Below are 9,445 nucleotides of genomic sequence, written 5' to 3' on the forward strand. Positions count from 1 at the left end.
TAGGAGTGCATAAAGATTTTTGAATTGGAGTTTTGGATTTCTCCGCATGGATACCTAGAAGTGGAATTACTGGATCATAGGGTAGTTCCATTCTCAGATTTTTGAGATACCTCCATACTGTTTTCCATAGTGGCTGCACCAATCTGCAATCCCACCAACAGTGCACAAGCGTTCCCTTTTCTCCACATCCGTGCCAGCACTTGTTGTTTGTTGATTTATTGATGATAGCAATTTTGACTGGAGTGAGGTGGTATCTCATTGTGGTTTTTATTTGCATTTCTCTGATGGTTAGTGAGGTCGAGCATTTCTTCATATGTCTGTTTGCCATCTGTATGTCCTTTTTAGAAAAATGTCTCTTCAAGTCCTCTGCCCATTTTTTAATTGGGTCGCTTGTTTTTTTGGAGTTGAGTTGAGTGAGTTTTTCATAGATTTGTGATATTAATCCCTTATCAGATATATCATTGGCAAATATCTTTTCCCATTCAGTAGGATCCCTTTTTGTTTTATTGATGGTTTCCTTTGCTGTGAAAAAACTTTTTAGTTTGATATAATCCCACATGTTTATTTTTTCTCTTACTTCCCTCGCACGAGGGGATATATCAGTAAAAGCCTTACTCCGGGTAATGTCTGTGAAGTTTCTTCCTATATTTTCTTCTAGGTATTTTATGGTTTCAGATCTTACATTTAAGTCTTTAAGCCATTTTGAATTTATTTTTGTATATGGTGTAAGGAGGTGGTCCAGCTTCATTTTTTTCCATGTGTCTGTCCAGGTTTCCCAGCACCATTTATTGAATAGACTGTCATTACTCCATCGTACATTCTTGCTTCCATTGTCGTAGATTAAATGGCCATATAGGCGTGGATTTATTTCTGGACTCTCTATTCTGTTCCATTGATCTATGTGTCTGTTTTTATGCCAGTACCATGCTGTTTTGATTACTGTAGCCTTGTAGTATAATTTGATGTCAGGTATTGTTATACCTCCCACTTTGTTCTTATTTCTCAAGATTGCCTTTGCTATTCGGGGTCTTTTATGGTCCCATATAAATTTTAGGATTATATGTTCTATTTCTGTGATAAACGACGTTGGTAGTTTGATAGGAATTGCGTTGAATATGTATATTGCCTTAGGCAGTATGGACGTTTTAACTATATTAATTCTTCCTATCCATGAACACGATATGTGTTTCCATCTATTTATATCTTCCTTCATTCCTTTCTTCAGTGTCTTATAATTTTCTGAGTACAGATCTTTTACTTCTTTGGTTAAATTTATTCCCAGGTATTTTATAGTCTTTGGAGCGATTGTAAATGGGATTGTTTTTTTTTAAATTCTCCTTCTGATGTTTTATTATTGGTATATACAAATGCAACTGATTTCTGAATATTAATTTTGTATCCTGCTACTTTACTAAATTCATCTATCAGCTCTAATAGCTTCTTGGTGGAGTCTTTAGGGTTCTCTATATATAGTATCATATCATCTGCATACAAGGATAATTTTACTTACTCCTTACCAATTTGGATGCTTTTTATTTCTTTTTCTTGTCTGATTGCTGTGGCTAGAACTTCCAGCACTATGTTGAATAGAAGCGGAGATAGTGGGCAACCTTGCCTTGTTCCTGATCTTAGGGGGAATGGTTTTAGCTTTTCCCCATTGAGTATGATGTTAGCTGTGGGTTTGTCGTATATGGCCTTTATTATGTTGAGATATGATCCCTCTATTCCCACTTTCTTAAGGGTTTTTATCATAAATGGCTGTTGGACTTTATCGAATGCTTTTTCTGCATCTATTGATATGATCATGTGATTTTTATTTTTCATTTTGTTAATGTGGTGTATCACATTAATTGATTTGCGAATGTTGAACCACCGTTGCATACCAGGGATGAATCCCACTTGATCATGGTGTATGATCTTTTTAAAGTATTGCTGAATTTTGTTCGCTAATAGTTTGTTGAGGATTTTTGCATCTATGTTCATTAGAGATATCGGCCTGTAGTTTTCTTTTTTTGTGGTGTCTTTGTCTGATTTTGGGATCAGGGTGATAGTGGCTTCGTAAAAAGTGTTTGGGAGTCTTCCTTCCTTCTGGATTTTTTGGAAGAGCTTTAGGAGAATAGGTGATAATTCTTTTTTGAACGTTTTGTAAAATTCACTTGTAAAGCCATCTGGTCCAGGGCTTTTGTTTGTTGGGAGATTGTTGATTACTGATTAAATTTCCGTGGTGGTAATCAGTCTATTCAGGTTTTCTGTTTCTTCTTGAGTTAGCCTTGGAAGGTTGTACGCCTCTAGAAATTTTTCCATTTCTTCCAGATTGTCAAATTTGTTGGCATATAGTTGCTCATAGTAACTTCTTAAAACTTTTTGTATTTCTGCAGTGTCCGTTGTCACTTCTCCTCTTTCATTTCTGATTTTATTAATTTGGGTCCTCTCTCTCTTTTTTTTTAATGAGTCTGGCTAAAAGTTTGTCGATTTTGTTTATCTTCTCTAAGAACCAACTCTTGGATTCATTGATCTTTTATTGTTTTTCTGGTTTCTATTTCATTTATTTCTGCTCTGATCTTTATTATCTCCTTCCTTGTGCTCCCTTTGGGCTTATTTTGCTGTTCTTTTTCCAAATCCCTTAAATGTGAAGATAAACTGTTGATTAGTGATGTTTCTTGTTTCTTTAGGTAGGCCTGCAAAGCTATGAATTTCCCTCTTAGGACTGCTTTCGCGGCATCCCATAGATTTTGGGTCTTCGTGTTTTCATTTTCGTTTATCTCGAGATATCTTTTGATTTCTTCCTTGATCTCCTGCTTGACCTATTCATTATTTAGTAATAAGTTATTCAGCCTCCACGAATTGGTGTGTCTTTCAGTTTTTTTCCTGTAGTTCATTTCTAATTTCATAGCATTGTGATCAGAGAAGAGAATTGGTATGATTTCAATTTTCTTAAATTTATCAAGACTTGTTTTATGGCCTAACCTATCGTCTATCTTGGAAAATGTTCCATGTGCGCTTGAGAAAAACGTGTATTTTGCAGCATTGGGGTGAAATGCTCTGAAAATATCGATTAAATCCACGTGGTCCAATGTATCATTTAAGGCTGTTGTTTCCATATTGATTTTCTGTCTGGAAGACCTGTCGCTGGTTGTCAGAGGTGTGTTGAAGTCCCCTACTATGATAGTGTTACTGTTGATCTCTGTCTTTATGTCAGTCAGTACCTGTTTTATATATTTAGATGCTCCTATGTTGGGTGCATAGATGTTTACTAGGGTTATGTCCTCTTGTCTGATCGATCCCTTTATTATTATATAGTGCCCATCACTATCTTTTAATATGTTCTTCATTTTAAAGTCTATTTTGTCATATATAAGTATTGCAACTCCAGCTTTTTTCTCGTTTCCATTTGCATGAAATATCTTACTACAACCCTTCACTTTCAGCTTGTGTGTCTTTTGTTCTGAGGTGAGTCCCTTGTATACAGCATATACAAGGGTCTTGCTTTCTTATCCAGTCAGCCACCCTATTTCTCTTGATTGAAGCATTTAATCCATTTACATTTAAAGTGATTATTGATAGGTACATAGTTATTGCCATTTTCAAATTTGTAGTTAGGTTGTTTTGATCTTTCTTCTATTTACAGAAGTCCTTTTAGTATTTCTTGCAATGCTGGCTTGGTGGTAATAAATTGCTTTAGCTTATTTTATCTGGAAAGCTCTTTATCTCTCCATCAACTTTAAATGATAGCCTTGCTGGATAAAGCAATCTAGGTTGTAGGCCTTTGTTTTCCATCACTTTGAGTATCTCCTGCCACTCCCTCCTGGCCTTCAATGTTTCTGTAGAAAAATCATTTGATAGTCTTATGGGAGTTCCCTTGTATGTAACCCTCTGTCTTTCTCTTGATGCTTTTAGGATTCTCTCTTTGTCTTTAAGCTTTGCCATTTTAACTACAATGTGTCTTGGTGTGGACCTGTTTGGGTTAATCCTGGTTGGAACTCTCTGCACTTCCTGGGCTTGTATGTTGGTTTCCTTCATCAGGTTGGGAAAGTTTTCAGATATTATTACTTCAAATAAGTTCTCAATCCCTTGCTTACTCTCTTCACCTTGTGGTATTCCTATGATACGCATGTTGTTGCACTTGATGTTATCCCAGAGGTCTCTTAAGCCATCCTCATTGTTTTTTATTCTTTTTTCTTTCTGTTGTTCCGTTTAGGTGATCTCTGCTACCTTGTCTTCTAAGTCGCTGATTCAATCCTCTGCTTCATCTAACCTGCTGGTAATTCCTTCAAGTGAGTTCTTAATTTCGGTAATTGTGTTCTTTAGTTCTAACTGGTTGTTCGTTATGATTTCTACATCCTTCTTTATGTCTTCTCTAAGCTCCTTAAACATTCTTATCACCAGTGTTCTGAACTCTGTCTCTGAAAGGTTGGTTACGTCTGCTTCATTTGGTTCCAGATGTGGAGGCTTCTTCTGTTCTTTTATTTGGGACGTGTATCTTTGTTTCCCCATTCTGGCTGACTCTCTGTGTTTATTTTGATATATTAGGTAGATCCTCTAGAGTTCTTAGTTCTTGCTAGGTTATCTTATGTAGTATGTGTCCTTTATATTTGACTCGTACTACGTCGTCCTTCTCCTCTGCGTGTGCTCCAAAGGTGACTCACACTGTCCCTTTGTTGTGCACACTGTCCCGTTCAAGAAGATCTTTAATTGCTTTTTGCTTGTGAGTAGGTGGGGTTAACTCCTGGGCTGACCCGTTGTGAGACTTGGCTCTGCCCCCCGCAGGGCGCTCTGCTGCGTGAGGGTTGACCACCCAGATGTGGTTTGGCCTCTATGGGCTCCAGTGCCTGCAGAGAACCCCCTCTGGGTGTGTGACCTGCAGGTCAAACCCGGCAGCACTCTGGTTTGGTCTGGAGTTGGCCCCTGGATATGCTGAATCCCGTGCCTCTCAAGCTGGGCCCCGGCAAGGCAGTTTCAGAACAAAGCAAATCACCAAGCACAACAGCAACAACAACAACAAAGAAAAAAATCAAATACATTCACATGCAAAAACACCCGATAACCCCCACTCGACACAGGCAAAGATATCAAAGATATAAAGACAAAGCAAAACAAAACAAAACAAAGCAAAACAAAAAGCAGCGACAGTCTCGGCCTAAGCCCACTAAGCAATGTCCAGGTTGTCCTCTGCTGTACCAAAGAGCCCCCTGCTTATTGCGCAGGCAGAGCCGGTCACCTGGTGCCCAGAGTGACTTTGGGATTGCAGACTTAAATGCGTGGGCCTGAGGGGTCTGGATGATAGTTTTTACAAAGTCAGTGCAGTTTCTGCCCTTGCCTGCACATATGCACACTGAGAGTAGCACCACCAGCCCCGTGTCCAGTACTCCTGAGTCTTAGGGCACTTCTTCAGTGTGTGTGTGTATGGGGGGGTGCGGGCGGGAGATTTCTGATCTGCTGAAAGCCCAGAGCTGCGCCTGCCTTACTGCTGATCTCTGGGTGTGTCTCTGCAGTTGCACTTGCCCCGCCCTAGGCAGGCCAGAAAAGGTGGTGGCTGGGGGTGGAGGAGTCTCTTCTCTCCTAGCCCAGCCAAAATCACACACTTCCCAGTCTCCTCCCTGGGTCAGGGCTGCCTGTCAGGCTTCCCAGAGCCTGAGCACTACTACAGCTCCTCTGTAATCTGACACTACTCCTCAGTTCAGGGGCCAGTTTAAGTCTCTGGAAGGGTGAGGTAGGATTGGAAGAGAGGGGCTGGGGAGGGGCCCAGGTATGGAGTCTGTGTTCTTTGTCTGCCCCAGGGCCCACTGACCGCCCTCCCGGCGGGAGAAATCAGCCGTGGGACGCAGGGAAAGAGCCCACCTCCTGGTCTCTGTGCTCTCCATTCCGCCCTGGGATCCCGTGCGTGCCCGGAGCTGCGGGTGCCACCGTGGTTTTCGCCGCCGCTGGCTGAGACTCCGCTGCGGGCTGGGATTTCCGGCCGCCGGCCGCGCCTTTTCACTCCGCTCCCTTCCTTCCTTCTCGTGCTCGCCCAATTAGCCCACCTTCAAGTAATCCTTAGCTTCAAGTAATCCACGAGTCTCTTAGCTGTTCTGTGTGATGAGCAAAGAGTTCTTTGATGGGTTATAGGTCCTGTTTGTAATAAGATCCGGAGGAGAACTCAGAAAGTGCGCCCTGCTGCCGCCATTCCTATGATGTCACTCTATTGGGTCTTTCTTTGTCTCTCATTATAGCTTTGTTTTAATGTCTATTTTGTCTGGTACAAGTATTGCTATTCCAGATTTGTTTGTTTCCATTTTAATAAAATATCTTTTTCCATCCCTTTATTTTCAGTCTGTGCATGTCTGTCAATCTGAAGTGAGTCTCTTGTAGGCAACACATGTAAGGTTCTTGTTTTCTTATCCATTTAACCACCCTATGTTTTTGATTGGAGCATTTAATCCACTTACATTGAAAGCAATTTTTGATAGTTGTTGCCGTTTTATTATTAATAATTTTGATTTTTTTCCATCTTAAAAATGGGCCTCTAACATTCCTTGTATACTGGTTTGATGGTGATGAACTCCTTTAGCTTTGTCTAGTCTGGGAAGATCTTTATCTCTTCTTCGATTTTAAATGATAGCCTTGCTGGTTAAAGTACCCTTGGTTGTAGGTCCTTGTTTTTCATCACTGACTTTTGTTATAATCAGTTTTGACCTGCAAAATTTCTGTTGATAAATCAGCTGACAGTCTTATGGGAGCTCCCTTGTAGGTAACTAACTGCTTTTCTCTTGCTGCTTTTAAAATACTCTCTGTCGTTAACCTTTGCCATTTTAATTATAATGTGTTTTGGTGTGGGCTTGTTTGGGTTCATCTTGTTTTAGACTCTGTGTTTCCTGGGTTTATATGTCTATTTCCTTTAGCAGGATAGAAAAATTTTCATTCATTGTTTTTTTAAATAGGTTCTCAATCCCTTGCTTTCTCTCTTCTCCTTCTGGTAACCCTATGATGTGAATGTTGTTATGCTTGATATTGTTCCAGAGGTCTCTTAAACTATCCTCATTTGGGGGGATTCTTTTTTCTTTGTGCTGTTCCAATTGGGTGTTTTCTGCTACCTTATCTTCCTAATCACTGATTGAATCCTCTGCTTCATGTAGTCTGTTGGTGATTCCTTCTAATTATTCTTCATTTCAGTTACTCTATTCTTCACTTCTGACTGGTTCTTTTTTATGATTTCTATGTCCTTTTTTATGCTTGCTATCTCTTGTTCTCATTAAGTTCCTTGAGCATCCTTATAACCATTGTTTTGAACTGTCTCTGGTAGGTTGGTTGCCTCCATTTCATTTAGTTCTATTTCTGGAGTTTTCTCCTGTTCTTTAATTTAGGATGTATTTCTTTGTTTCTTCAGTTTGGCTGCCTCTCTGTTTGTTTCTATGTATTAGGTAAAGCTCCTATGTCTCCCAGTTTTGCCAGGTGGCCTTATGTTAGGGGTCCTGTGGGGCCCAGTGGCACAGTCTCCCTGATCACCTGAGCTGGGTGCTCTGGAGTGTCCCTTGTGTGGGTTGTGTGTGCCCTCCTGTTATAGCAGAGCCTTGATTGCTGTTGGCAAGTCAGTGGGTTATATTGACCCTCAAGCTAAATGGCTGTGGGGTTTAGCCACATCCACAGATTATGGATTGCTGTGCAAAGCCTTAACCCATAGGATCGAAATTTGTCCCAGTGGGCTCTGGTGCCTGTTGAGACTGCACTTTTTGTGTGTCTCTTATGGGGCTATTTGAGTGGTGCTCTGCTATAGTCCGAAACTAACCTCCAAGTATGTTGGTTCTGGGGCCTCTTGGGAGGTGTTACGAGGTAGTCCCAGATCAGCCACTGCCTGTGACTATCCAGGAAGTACCTAGTAGGAGCTATAAAGACATACATGGTTGGTTGCTGCTGCACTGTACCTGGAGGCACATGAGAGAGACCACACTGTGAAGCAAGTGTGGCTGCCACTAGTACTGGGTCTGGGGTAGTTCCACAAAAAGTCAGGACACTCTGAGGCCTGCTGCCACCTGCGGACTCTTGTAAGGTTCAGCAGCTGATAAAGTCTCTTGTGGTATGCCAGCTGGGTGGAGCAGGGTGAGTTAGCAGGGTGGAGTAGTGGAGCTCATCAGGCCAGTCAGATTCAGATTTGGCCTGTGTGGGGTGGGTTCAACACAGTAAAAATGTCACCCGTCTGCCAGCTACATAGGAGGAGGCCCCCCACACTCGGAAAATGGAGACTGCCCCTTCCATCCTCACCCTGAAGTTACATAACTCAGTCTCTCCCCATATGTCACTGACACCCCCAAAGTCACTGTCTCTCCACCAGAGCCCAGGGTGAGTGCTTGTGAAGGCCCTTTAAGAGGATGTCTGGGTTTCCAGCCACCTTCTGTCTCATCCAAATGTTGGGAATCCCCACTGTTTTTATTTTGTTTGGTTTTTTTCCTGACAAGAACTTCCCAAACTTGTGGCCCACTGTTTTTCAAAGTCAGATGTTGTGAAGGCTCCTCTTGCCGGCACCGGTACTCTAGGCTGGGGAGGCTTGTGTGAGGCTGGGGTTCCTTGCTCCTCCGTGGGGAACCTCTGTGGCCAAGATATTCCGCCCAATTTTCATCCTCCACACGGTGGTTTGGGGCTGGCGTATTTTGCATCTCTGCCCCTCCTACCAGTTTCAACGTGGCTTCTCCTTTGTATCCTTAATTATAAAACTTCTGTTCAGCATGACTTCATATGGTTAGCCTGGTTGATTGTTACATAATTTAGTTGCAATTTTGATGTATTCATGAGAGGAGGCAAGCTTAGTGGTTTTCTACTCCACCATCTTGGATCTCCCACATTTTCTTTATATATTCACCTGCCAATAGACAATTGGGTTGTTTCCATATCTTGGCTATTGTGAATAATGCTGCAATGAACAATGAACGTCAGCGTGCAGGTAGGTATCTCTTCAAGATCCTGATTTTAATTCTCTTGGACATATAACCAGAAGTGGTTAATACGGTAGTTATATTTTTATTTTTTGAGAATCTTCTGTACTGTTTTCCATAGCTGACATACCATTTTACATTCCCACCAACAGTGTGCAATAGTTATATTTTCTCCAAGTACTTGTGAACAATTTTTTTTTAATAGCCATCCTACCAGGTGTGAGGTGATACCTCATTGTGGTTTTGATTTGCATTTCCCTCCTAATTAATGACTGAGCATATTTTCATATGCCTGTTGTGAATTTGTATGTCTTCTTTGGAGAAATGCTTAAGTCCTCTGTCCATTTTTCACTTAGCTTTTTTGTTTGTTTGTTTTTTCTTTTACTATTGAGTTATAGGAGTTCTTCATATATTTTGGATATTAACCTCTTATCAAATATATGGCTTGCAAATATTAGTCCTATTTGTAGATTGCTTTTTCATTCTTTTTGCTTTGCACTTGTCTATTTTTGCTTCTGTTGCCTGTGTTTTTGGTGTTATAT

General features: G+C 41.0%; 1 pseudogene; it reads right to left on the reverse strand.

Annotated features, from left to right (window-relative positions):
• Window positions 1–8,627, reverse strand: part of LOC117038544 (SAFB-like transcription modulator) — a 69,484-nt pseudogene extending 60,857 nt beyond the window's left edge.
• Window positions 8,628–9,445: the final 818 nt, after the last annotated feature.

The sequence above is a fragment of the Rhinolophus ferrumequinum genome, chromosome X (genome assembly GCF_004115265.2).
Source record: "Rhinolophus ferrumequinum isolate MPI-CBG mRhiFer1 chromosome X, mRhiFer1_v1.p, whole genome shotgun sequence".
In the NCBI taxonomy this organism is placed as follows: Eukaryota; Metazoa; Chordata; class Mammalia; order Chiroptera; family Rhinolophidae; genus Rhinolophus; species Rhinolophus ferrumequinum.